This window comes from Lissotriton vulgaris, chromosome 7, assembly GCF_964263255.1.
Source record: "Lissotriton vulgaris chromosome 7, aLisVul1.2, whole genome shotgun sequence".
In the NCBI taxonomy this organism is placed as follows: Eukaryota; Metazoa; Chordata; class Amphibia; order Caudata; family Salamandridae; genus Lissotriton; species Lissotriton vulgaris.
In genome coordinates, this window is record NC_141695.1 from 1,735,667,868 (window position 1) to 1,735,681,692 (window position 13,825).

Sequence of the window (13,825 nt, forward strand, 5' to 3'; positions counted from 1 at the left end):
TTTAATTAATTATATTTATTATTTTTTTAATTAGTTTAAAAATATTAACAAATACTATAAATTACAAATACATAAACACTCATCAAATAATAACATAAATAATAATAAATATTTATATTTAATAAATAAAAACAATGAAAGATACTTTCAATATTAAAAAAATTAATTAAACACAACATTATGTAACATAATAGAAATATTATAAAATACATAAATAAATATAAATTATATTGGATAGCGTAAGGCTAAAAAGTACTATTCAAACTCCATAGGGTGCAACAGTAGGGAAAGTGTTGGATACCAAATAGGAAAAAATTACTAATCTCACTCTAATGAGTGCAACATTAGGGAAAGCGTTGGATAGCGTAAGGGTAAAAATTACTATTCCAACTCCAAAGGGTGCAACAGTAGGGTAAGCGTTGGATAGTGTAGGGGGTAAAATTACTATTCCCACTCCAGAGAGTGCAACAGTAGGGAAAGCGTTGGATAGCGGGTGGGTAAAAATTACTCTTCCCACTCCAGTGAGTGCAACAGCAGGGAAAGCATTGGATAGCAAAATTACTATTCCCACTCCAGTGGGTGCAACAGTAGGGAAAGTGTTGGATAGCGGGTAGGTAAACATGATTATTCCCACTCCAATGAGTGCAACATTAGGGAAAGCGTTGGATAGCATAAGGGTAGAAATTACTATTCCAACTCCAAAGGGTGCAACAGTAGGGAAAGCGTTGGATAGCGTAGGGGGTAAAATTACTATTCCCACTCCAGAGAGTGCAACAGTAGGGAAAGCGTTGGATAGCGGGTGGGTAAAAATTACTATTCCCACTCCAGTGAGTGCAACAGTAGGGAAAGCATTGGATAGCGTACGGGTAAAAATTACTATTCCCACTCCAGTGGGTGCAACAGTAGGGAAAGTGTTGGATAGCGGGTAGGTAAACATGACTATTCCCACTCCAATGAGTGCAACTTTAGGGAAAGCGTTGGATAGCGTAAGGGTAAAAATTACTATTCCAACTCCAAAGGGTGCAACAGTAGGGAAAGCGTTGGATAGCGTAGGGGGTAAAATTACTATTCCCACTCCAGAGAGTGCAACAGTAGGGAAAGCGTTGGATAGCGGGTGGGTAAAAATTACTATTCCCACTCCAGTGAGTGCAACAGTAGGGAAAGCATTGGATAGCGTACGGGTAAAAATTACTATTCCCACTCCAGTGTGTGCAAAAGTAGGGAAAGTGTTGGATAGCGGTTAGGTAAAAATGACTATTCCCACTCCAATGAGTGCAACATTAGGAAAAGCGTTGGATAGCATAAGGGTAAAAATTTGTATTCAAACTCCAAAGGGTGCAACAGTAGGGAAAGCCTTGGATAGCGTAGGGGGTAAAATTGCTATTCCCACTCCAGAGAGTGCAACAGTAGGGAAAGCGTTGGATAGCAGGTGGGTAAAAATTACTATTCCCACTCCAGTGAGTGCAACAGTAGGGAAAGCGTTGGATAGCGTACAGGTAAAAATTACTATTCCAACTCCAAAGGGTGCAACAGTAGGGAAAGCTTTGGATAGTGTAGGGGGGTAAAATTACTATTCCCACTCCAGAGAGTGCAACAGTAGGGAAAGCGTTGGATAGAAGGTGGGCAACAATTACTATTCCCACTCCAGTGGGTGCAACAGTAGGGAAAGTGTTGGATAGCGGGTAGGTAAAAATGACTATTCCCACTCCAATGAGTGCAAAATTAGGGAAAGCGTTGGATAGCGTAAGGGTAAAAATTACTATTCCAACTCCAAAGGGTGCAACAGTAGGGAAAGCGTTGGATAGTATAGGGAGTAAAATTACTATTCCCACTCCAGAGAGTGCAACAGTAGGGAAAGCGTTGGATAGTGAGTGGGTAAAAATTACTATTCCCACTCCAGTGAGTGCAACAGTAGGGAAAGCGTTGGATAGCGTACGGGTAAAAATTACTATTCCCACTCCAGTGGGTGCAACAGTAGGAAAAGTGTTGGATAGTGTAGGGGTAAAAATTACAATTCCCACTCCAGTGGGTGCAACAGTAGTGAAAGCGTTGGATAGCGGGTAGGTAAAAATGACTATTCCCACTCCAATTAGTGCAACAGAAGGGAATGCGTTGGATAGTGTAGGGGGTAAAATTACTATTCCCACTCCAGAGAGTGCAGCAGTAGGGAAAGCTTTGGATAGCTTAGGCGGAAAATTACTATTCCAACTCCAAAGGGTGCAACAGTAGGGAAAGCTTTAGATAGCGTAGGGGGAAAAATTACTATTCCAACTCCAAAGGGTGCTACAGTAGGAAAAGCGTTTAATAACATAGATTTTTATTTTAACATACTTCTAAATAATGTTTATATTTGAAATAATGTATAATTAATTTTTCAAATACATAAACATCAATAAAAATCAATTAATAATTAATAAAACCAATTACTTTTGATTAATTTATTGACAATAAATTATCAACAAACACCAATAAATGATAAGTATTAAATATTACTCACCAAATAATACATATTAAAGAATAAATTAATTATCATGACAATAAAATATTATTTAAATTTAAATCAATATTAAAAATTAAAATACATTATACAAATTAATATTTTTAAATAAAAATGTTTAACAATTATTTAAATAATTTTTGTAGTTATTAAAACATATTTACAAATTACAAATATTAATTGACAATTTAAAAAATAAATATCTATTAAAATAATTATTTACCAATTATTAATTATTTTATGCATTATTTATCCATAACTAAAAGTGTATAAATAATTAAATATTTACAATAAAATTACTTTCCACCCAATACCCCTATAAAGCCACAACACTCTCAGGTACTAAAACATAACTTTAATTAAAATTAACATTAATTACCAATCAAATAATTAATTTATCAATTAAAATAATTAATTGCCAATTAATAATTAATTACAAAATAAATTATACATAAATAAATATTTTATTAATTACAATTAAATTACATCCCACCCTATTCCCTATAAACCCCCAACCCGCTCCAGTACTAAAACATAACATTTAATTAAAATTTACATTATTTACCAATTATTTAATTAATTTATCAATTAAAATAAATAATTGCCAATTAATATTTAATTACAAATTAAATTATACATAAAAAAATATTTTATTAATTACAATAAATTACTTCCCACCCTATTCCCCTATAAACCCACAACCCACTCCGGTACTAAAACATATAATTTACTTATAAATAAATAAATTAATATATAAAATTATTTCAAATAAAATATAATTTATTTCAAATACTTAACTAAAACATATAACACATACACAATAAAAAACAAAAAATAATACAAATATCAATATTAGTGTCATCGAAATTAGTTACATCGATATATATGCTATCGATATTACTAATTTCGATATTACTTACATCGATATAAAGAGTTTCGATATTACTTACCTCAGGGTCGATATTCTGTCCAATGATATTCTTGACATCGATATTCTGCACCTTCGAAATTTACAACACGATATTTTGGTAGGTCGAAATTTAAAACTCGATATTTTGACTGTGTACCGTGTATGAAATGTCTGGATTTAGTAACAGACAATTCACATAGAGACCCTAAAATACTGGTCATTATTTGATTTGCACATATGAAATTGTCACTGGAAGTATCACACTTTTGACAGTCGACATCTCATATGCCAACTGTAGCCATAGAAATGTCACACAGAAGCAATTGAAAACTTGGCAGCTATGAGTCAGGTCAGGCATCTCAAGGACCCAGAGTTGTTTTCCCCTTGCAATGTACAGAAGATATCCAGCTTGCTTTGCCTCTGCCTCTTCATGGCCCCTGGTCTTCTGAGCAGTGCCAAGGCTCATTCAAGGATTCTTTCAGTATTCCAGCAGCTCTCTAGGTCAAGGAAGTACCCGGCTGCCTCTCCTTCCAGTTCAAATCTATGTTCCTAGGTTTCTGCCCCTGAACCCAGCATAAGGGGTTTGTGGTAGATACCTCAACTCTGGTGCACAGAATTTCATATCACCTCTGATGTACAGACCCTGTAATCCGATAGAGCAATCTTACCACACTAGTTTGAAATTTCTCCTCTATCTACATTTGCGTGTTCCAATAGTCAGTACTTAGACTGATTCCAAGTAGTTCTTTCCTTTTGTTGATGGAAATGGCACATTTTCCTGCCACCAATCAACAGTATATACTCAGTGCTATTTACTCTGCAGATGGCAAAATAGTATATAATTTAAGCTATTTATCTAGCCAGCTGCTAAATATCTGGGGCCTCATTTATGAAAAGTGACGCATCGCTGCGTGAAAACAGCGATGCGTCACTTTTCACTGCGCACTCCTTGCGACATTCCTGATGCGTCATATTTAATGTATGACGCATCATGTCGCAAGGAGTTACAGATACGTCAGTATTTCTGACGTATCTGTAAGCGCAAAAGTGACGCATTGCTGGAGTGTGTCACAAAAGTGACGCAACTCCAGCAATGCGTCCTTTCCCATGGGGAAAGCCCCATGTGAAAGGGCTTGCGCCAGTCTTACGCCTGCTGTGAGGCAGGCGCAAAATTTTGACGCAACAGCGTCCTAAAAGTGACGCAGTGAAATCTCATAGATTTCACTGCGTCACTATTACAAGGCTTTTTGCGGGGGAACGCCCCCTCTGCATACATTATACCTGACGCAGGTATAATGTGGCGCAGGGGTTTAAAAAGTGACGCATCTATCTAGATGCGTCACTTTTTAAATATGGCGCAACAAGGTGCATTTCTTACACCGCTGTTGCGTCACAAAAAGTGACGCACCGGCGGCGCAAAACTGACGCAAGGCCTTCATAAATAAGGCCCCTGAAACTTAGGGCCTTATTTATGAAGGCCTTGTGCCGCCGATGCGCCACTTTTAAAATGGGAAAAAGTGGCGCAAGGCCTTCATAAATAAGGCCCTTAATTCTTTTATATCAGCGCAGATGAAATAGTAGAGATTGTGTACTATTTGACTGGCGTCCAGGTAAATAGCGGGAAAGAGGTCTTCATTTAGCCAAATATGTAGAAAAACTCCAGGCAGTGGCAGGTTTGTGTCTATCCTATAAAAGGGTGGAGGAAAGAGTATGAAGCGTTGAAAAGTAAGCGCATATACAAATGTACAAAAATACATGAACACGTTGTTTTCACAGAACAAAAAAATGGTAAAATCAATCTCGTAAAATATCTTTTATGTTCACATAATATTAAAATAGGAAATGAAAATTCAACCTTTCAGGAGCTTCAGGATATGGCACACAGATATTTTGTGCTGCACTCTAGTCCTATTTGTGTATCTGTAAAGAATGATGAGTATAGCTGTAATGTATGTTACATAAATGTTTTCTTCACTCAGGAGAATAATTGGCTTTTTTAGTGTTGCTTTTGATGATTTTTAAAGCTGGACTCACTTTGGACATCTTATGGAAGATGTTGTTTTAGTTTTGGGCTTCCTTTTAAGGGGAAATCCGGTAGCTTTGTATTTCAAAACTGGCAACATAGCAGCAGCTGACAACCAGCAGCACACAGGCAGTGGAGAAACACAGGTGGTATCCAGGCCACAGAAGGAGGGAATCCTGCATAAGGCATTTGCTGCTAGGGGACACAGTGCTTTGGTGCACTTGCAGGAGGTAAGTTGGATAAGACACAGTAATGGGCTTCTGTGGATCAGGGGAAGTGGAAAAAGGAGACAGCTATGCAAAGCATCTGGCTAATTCAGGAGGGATGTGTCTATTTACTCAATGACCAGCTGACTAAACACAGATTTTCACACTATTCACTTAGCAGAGTGTGTTTCAGGAATGGACCCTTTTTGTTTTCATGCCATCGGTGTCCCCTTCAGACACACTGTCATTTTAGTCTCCAGCCTAATGTTTTTTACAAATGGTAGTTTGTTATTAACATGCTAAGCAGTGTTTTAGTGGGCCGGGTCCTGTTTGTAGTGGGCCCTCATTTCTTGACAGTGTTGCCTCAGCAAACGAAATCTGAAAGCGCCCCAATAAAATTGGAGTGACCTACTTAGAGGTCATTGTGAAGGGGACCAGGGAAATGAAAGAGATGGATGAGGACCAGTAGGTGGGTCACCAGATGGGCAAGGACATCAGAGACATGAGAACCAGGGCCAGGAGAACTGGGACCATGGTGATGCAGATGGGATGAGTAACAAAAGTACGCATTCAGAACGCCTCCGCCCGACTCATCCTAGACATACCCCACCACAATCACATCTGCGGTCACCTGATAGACCTTCACTGGCTCCCCGTCAACAAGAGAATCAAGTTCCGTCTCCTCACCCACGCACACAAGGCCCTCTATGACCTAGGACCCAGTTACCTCAACACGCGCCTGACCTTTTACACCCCCACCCGCCAAATACGATCATCCAATCAAGCCCTCGCCACGATCCCACGAATCCAAAGAGCCACCATGGGAGGAAGATCATTCTCCTACTTAGCGGCCAAAACCTGGAATTTTCTCCCCACCCACCTCCACCTTACACAAAACTACCTCTCCTTCAGAAAACAACTCAAAACCAGGCTGTTTGATAAATAACAAAACCCCCCTCCCCCAAGCGCCTTGAGACCCTCTGGGTGAGTAGTGCGCTATACAAATTTTGACTTGACTTGACGATGAAGCGCCAGAGCAGGGAAGATCAAGGGGACTGGACAAGAGTGGACAGAAGGGCCAGGGTCAAAATGACAAGGCTCAGGACGACCTGATGTAAGATCAACCCCCAAAATGACAGCAGTAATTTTGAATATAAGGCATCACAAATGTGACTTCTAATGGACAACCAATGAAAAGAAAGACTCATTTAAGGGAATAAGGCACACTCAGTCTTTAGGAGAGCACAACAATTGGTTTTTACTAGCCTTGGGCAAACTGTTATTTATGTCAGAGAAATCAAAGTAATTGTTTGTAATTTCATGTTACTCATGACTTTAAATTATGCAATTATGCAGTTTACATAATTTATAGTAATTTGTAATCAAAATACCTTCCTCAAGAACACAGGAACAGAGTGTAGGCAGCTGTTGGCAGCTGATGTTCATGTTCTGCTGCATTTTGTACAATTATCTTAGTGCAAAATGTAGGGTTACTCTCTTCTGGAATAGTTTAGCTGTAATGTCACCTAATTATGCTACAACAAATTACAGGAGTCAAGTCCACGCCTAGTTATTACACACAAAACCGACATCCCTGGTTTAAAGGAAGGAAATCCCTTGGATGTCACCAGTAGCGGTCGGTGGTGGGAGTAGCTGCCGGGCGGTGACGTTGTGAGGGGGAGGGGTAGGGTGGGGATAGTAATCAGTGGATTACGGAAGATTACAGGTAAGTAAACATATACATTAAAAAATTTATTTTATTGCCTGCACTGCATCGCATTTGGGGGTGCAGTGCGCGCAATGAAATTTGTTTTATTTATTTATATGTTTACTTACCTTTAATCTGCCGTAATCCATCGATTACTACTTTGAGTACTTATCAGGGAGAAGAATCACTATGTAAAACTTGCAATAGAATGTAGTAGAGTCTTGAGAAGGGCTTGTTTCTCTTGTTTTCTAAAGTTTCCTGCATTCTGAAGTCAAGAATCACTGGTCAGACCTGTATGGACTGGTCATGGTTGTTTTGTTAATTCCAAGCCAGACAGCCTTCTACATCAGCAGAAGCAGGGTAGAGAAGTGTAGCTCAATGGTTAGAGCGGCAGACCCTGATGCAGAGGTCTAGCCTGGGACCAGGGTTCAATTCCCGCCTCGGCGGGTCTTGGGCTCATAATTCCACGGACCTGATAATTCTCGCCTCGGTGCCTATTCCAATCATGGAGTCCCACTCTGCAACTCTGGGCAATAGCTTGCTTAATCTCCACAATGGCCCCCACAACGCTAAGGATGCCTGGCTTCCAACTTGGGTGTGCCCAGGAGTGGACGCCTCACAGGGAAAGCCAGGATGGGTTCCACAGCGGTATATGTACAAGCGCCTTGAGACCCGTGCGGGTGAGTAGTGCGCTATACAAGTATCAATTTACATTTATGTGTGGGTTTCACTAGAGCAGGAGCAAACCTAATATGATAGTGAGGAATACATGGGCAGCTTTCTCCTCATCCACCTACTACAATTGGTTTTAGGGAGGTGGACTTAGGAAGCATTATGTGCAGGGTAGCATGTCCAACATGCTGTAAGGCAGTCTGCTGCCTGAGGGCCACTAACTTGTTCAGCATGCACTTGGGTTCAAATGTACCCCATCAATCCCCCAATATCAGTAAACCACATTTACCGAGCTTCCATACATGATGGAGGCAAGAGATCAGTGTTTGGGGATCTGGACTGCCATAGCCAATATTTCCACAGAGATTTGGGTTCAAGGGCATGTGTCCAAGCCATATTGGTTCTTGATAAGCAGTAAGCCTGGGTTGATGGGCAATGGTCAGCCTCAATTGTGGGTTTCATTTAGTCATTGAAGCCCCACCACACCAATCGGAAAAGCAAAAGGACGCAGCACTTGCAGAGCACACTCACAATTGTTCAGTTGACTCAGAGGACATGCAGGGATAGTGAGTATAACTGAAAGAATAGGACTGAATAGCATTTCCAAACCACGCACATGACTTCAATTAATTTAGATAACTCCATTTTAATGTTCAATAATATAATCACACACTTTTACTCCTTCAAACTTTCATGATAGTTATTCTGAGAACATTTTCACCATTTATATAAGTTTCCCCAATACATTTTTAATTACCACAAGTACCACAACACTGGCTGAAGGATTTTTGATATAAGGGATACAGAAACCTGCCAGTTGGAAGACTGATTGCATCTTATTTACATAGAGAAATGATAAAAGGTGCTAAGTTTCATCCTTGGTGCATCTATGGTACTGTACTTGTTGACTCTGAAGTCTAACTCTAATATAAAGGCCTAATCAGAACTCTAACGTCTAAATAAGGGGCTTAATTGACTCTATATGTATGGGGTTATTATTTATGTTCCTCCCCTTGGTCCTTCATGCCTTATTTGCTGGACTAGAGCAGAGACAATTTCCATCACTGGTTTCCATTTTCAGTTCTCCAACCTCTAAAAGGGGGTTGGTAACCACCAGGGGTGATGAACCGAGGAAGGCTCCTTCTTTCTTCCCTGCATACCTGTGCAGCTCATAGCTGTATTTCTCCATACCTTCTCACCTCACATTTTGTTGGAGTGAAGGAGCTGTCTCCTGGGTGATGGGGGTCCTGGGCAGTCTTTCTGGGGGAAGTTGAGGTTCCTGAATGCAGCTATTAGTTGTTCAGGTGTGTGTCCTAGGGTATGTTTTGTAATTTGCTACTTGTGTGACAGCACTGCATTCTTTAAAATCTGGGCATGCAGGTTTAGGATGAACTAGGAGGGGACACAAAGAGGGTTAACTTTCACACTGAAAGAAAAGAGCTAGGTTGGAGCAGCATGCATGTAATAAGTATGGAGTGGGAACAGAGAGGAGTATGAGGGGCAAGGATCATGGAGAAGAAGATAGGGAAGGAGGCCACAGGGCAGTGAGATGGAAGCATTGCAGATTAAAATGACAGAGAAAGGTGTAATGATGCTGTAAATGGGTAAGTGTACTCCATGGATTTAAGGGTGGAGTGATTGTTGGTATGTGCAGTGTAAAAGGGAGGGGGTTTAAATACAATGTTTATTGCCAGAGCTAGTGCAGGCCCTTGTGTTGCCTTGCCCATGTCCCTGCTATCTTTAGTGAGGAACCTGCTGCATGTGTGGGTATTTCTAAAGGCACTATTTGATGATTATAGAATGACAGTGGCTGCCTGCTCTTGTGTTGTCTTTGAGAGATCACAATGGCTTAGTGCCAAAGTCCAGCAGTCTGCACTCACCTCTAGTGATCTTGGGGTTGTCATCCACCAGCTTGTGTCCTCTCTGCAGTAATCACACTTCAGGTGCCTGGTCTTATGAGGCTCTCAGTGATGATGTCAGGGGGCTCCACTCTTGGCATGGTCTGTGTGAAAAGCAAACAAGATGCACAGAAACCACTCACAGAGGCACATGATGTTTAGAATGACTGTATGCGTGTGAACACGTGCTGCTCTCCCCCCTTCTGCGATGTGCACGCGCTGCTCAGAAAAATAGACTCAAATCAAAATAGTCATGATTCCCAAGGAATGTCATTACCTTTCCATCTGCAAAACAGCATCAAAAACTCTACTGTCTAAAGCTAATTATAAGCCTCACTTCACGTCCTAAGCTAAAGCCATTCACCTAAAACTAACCCTAATCATCTTTAAATAGTTTACATTGCCTGTGCTTTGTTATATCAGAATTTTGCTGTTGTACATTCTCTATGCTTTAAATTAGGCACTTTGAAATATACCTGAAATTAAAGACTTATGAAATATATTTGAATTCTGATTTGCAGAAACATCAGTGTGACAGCACTGGAACCACAAAGGTCTGAGCACTAACTCATTCTCCCATACACTCCCGAAGTTACTAACTTACTCAGTAGCAAACTTACTTACTTCTCTCTCAATCATTCAGTTGCCACTCCTGCACCCATTCACTCACTCACTAACTCCTTCACTTGATTGCTCATCTTCTTTCTCGCTAAGCCTCTCCTTTGCACCCCTAGGATCAAGTTCTTTATGTGAAAATGTGCTTCAGCCGGTCGTGCACCGTCCATATCTATTACAGATGCCTGGAAACCCCCCTCAAGGGACCATCGGGGGAAACAAGTGGCCAGTCAGAAGAAGGATGTGGCAGAGATGTGATTGTAAGATCTCTTTCAAATAGGCATGGATCCTTTTCCAAAATTACATTTGGACATTAAAAGTACAAGCTATCCAGGGAAAAGGTGAATTTTAGGTGTAATCTGGAAGGGAGTGTGTTGTTGCATCAGAATCTTTGTTGTGCCTGGCTGAAAGTTGCATCGATTAGTATATCAGGTCTACCAGCAGTGATGAGCTGACAACCAGATCAAGTGAGGGGGAAATGTGGAAAGGCAAGGTCTTAACCCTGTTTTAGATCTTGTTAGAGATAAAAAAAAATATCCTTGCCAGGTATCATACCATAGCAAAATAGGGAAAATACAGGACATAAAGTGTTGATTTGTAAAGTTATACATGTTGCACTGCTTTCTTATTTTTGAGGTGGTTAGAATTGTAGTTTGGAACCTTGATAGCACTACAGAGCTTCTCTAACCCAAAAACTGGCCTCTGCTCTCCATATTATATCAGCGTGCATCCACAGCAGGTATGGCCCATGCGGGTAAGAGCAGTTGGACGGGGAGAGTGGGAGGAGTCAACAGATAAAAAGGAGGGGAAACTTAAATAAACAAATGAAAACCACTTACCTTGCACTAGTCGCATCGCCAACTCAGCGATGCCGCGAGTGCAAGGTAAGTATTTTTTAAAAAACAAAAATAATTAAGTTTCCTTTGTCATTGTCTGTCGACTCACCTCACTACACCCCCGCCACACCGCTCTTACCTGCACGAGCCGTGCCTGATCCACAGCAGTGACCACGGTGGCACCCACATTTACTACCAGAGCAGGAAGGACAGCAGCAATAACTGCTGTCAGGGCGGCAGCAATGACAGATGCTTCAACAGCAGGGACCACAGTAGCAACCAGAAATGGCATCATGTCAGGGATAACAAAAGAAACAACAGATTCCAGTACAAACAAGACTAGAGCAGCAGCAACAGCTGGAAGCACAGCAGGCATCAAAACAGCAACCACAGCTGCCACCTTTGCAGAGACAACTGCCTGCAAGGCAAACACAACAGCACTAACCACGGGTGTCACCCAAGGGTCAATAAAATCAAAAACAGGCACCACAACAGCAACTGCATAAACAACAGGGGTCGCCACAGCAGCCAGCACAGCACCAACAATAGGTACAATCACTGCGTGGAGAGACACAACTTGCTGCAGAAGTAGGAATCAGAGCAGTGACTATAGCTGGAACCGCATCAGGGACCAGAGCATCAAACTACAACTATCAACACACAATCAAAAATAGCAGTTACAATATATTCAGCCACAACAAGAGGAGCCACAGCACTAAATACAGCAGTGGCAACTATAGCCGCAACCAGATTAGCAGCAACAGCTTGAAACACAGCTATAACTGCAGCACCAGACCCAGTAATGAAACAAGCTACAGTCATGATCCAGACAATAGGAGGAATCACAGCTGCAATTACAGCAACAGCCACAGCTGCCAGAATACCAGGGACTGTGTCAGGGACCACAGCAGTAAACACAACTAAAACCAAAGTGGGAGCGGGGTGCGGGTCCTGCAATGTCCACCCCTGGGACATTGCCATTTACTATGACAAAGTGGGAGCATTGCTTCCAACTTGTGAAAGCAAACCCTGGTTTGCTTTGTTCAAGCGAGAGGAGGAAAACCGCCTCTCGCTTCAATAAAGGAAAGGAGAATTGCTTTTGGGCAAGGGAAGCTGTATGTTAGAGATTGGGGACAATGGGGGGAGCCCCAATGCCCCCGCAGTCCCGCCGGCTCCGAGCCTCCTGCGGGAGCCAGCATTCCTTTTGGGCAACGGGAGCTGCTAACAAGTGGGGGCTACTGCAGCAACCAGGTTTGCTTCCGCAGCAGGGATCACAGCAGTAACAAAAGCTGTTGTGATAGCTGCTGCAATATCAGCAACCACATCACGAACAAAACAGCATTCACACTTTTCACCACTTCAGAGACAACAGATACAAGCACAACAGCAATGACAGCAGCAACCACCATGACCACAACAGGGACCACAGCAATTACAATAGCTACCACCATGACAGTAACAACAGCAGTAACAACAGCTGCCAGCAAGACATGGACAAGGATTAGTAACCAGAGTTGTAACCAAAGAAGGAAGAAGAGCAGAAACAACATATGTCTCCACAGTAGCCACAACCGCTTCCACAGCAGCCACCACACAGTTACAATGTCTGCCACAGCAGCAATGACACCTGCAAGTACAGCAGGATTCACAACAGCAGGTATCGTTGATGTGATCAAAGTTGACTCCCTCTGGCAGGAACTAGAGAAGTAACCACAGCTCCAATCACAGCAACGACAATAGCATCAATCACAGCTATTGCAACAGCAACACAAACAGCAACCAGAATACATAGACCACGGCCACAATGAGCAGAACTACAGCACTCGCCACAATAGCTGCAACTACAGACACTGAAACAACGCCTGCAATAGCACAGGCCACAGCAATGATGACTGTGATAAACAAAGCTTTGATTATAAAACGGACCACAGTAGCTATCATGGCTGCCACCATTAGAAAGACACCAGCAGCAAACACAAATATAACCACAGCAATGATGTTATGTTATGTTATGTTATGTTACAAGGGGTTTTATAAAGGGCTCAGCTACTCAAGCAGAGTGTCCCGGCGCTATCAGACCTAGCGGGCAAGACCTGATGAGTTTATTGTCCAAACAGCCATGTTTTAAGTTCTTTCCTGAAGGCAAGGAGGCTATCTATCTTCCACAGAGACAAAGGCAGTTTGTTCCAAAGTTGGGGTGCCAAACGTTTGAACGAACAGCCCCCAATACGGGCTCGCCTAATTGCCGGAACCGTGGCAAGAGCTAACGATGCAGAACGTAGCGATCTAGAAGGGAGATAAAAGCCTATTCTTTTCCTAAGATAACGGGCGCCCGTACCATGGAGAGCCTTAAATGCCATGGTTAGGGTCTTAAAGGAAATGCGTTTGCGAACAGGCAGCCAATGGAGAGATTTAAGAAAAGCTGCAATGTTGGACCTCCGGCTGAGGCCGAAGATCGCT

General features: G+C 41.8%; 1 pseudogene across 1 annotated transcript in view; it reads right to left on the reverse strand.

Moving 5' to 3' along the window:
- LOC147706512 (epidermal differentiation-specific protein pseudogene) overlaps positions 1-9,912 on the reverse strand; it is a 251,263-nt pseudogene extending 241,351 nt beyond the window's left edge. Inside the window, exon 1 of the transcript XR_015297661.1 lies at positions 9,897-9,912. The product of XR_015297661.1 is annotated as an epidermal differentiation-specific protein pseudogene (transcript). The remainder of the gene's footprint in view (positions 1-9,896) is intronic.
- Positions 9,913-13,825: the final 3,913 nt, after the last annotated feature.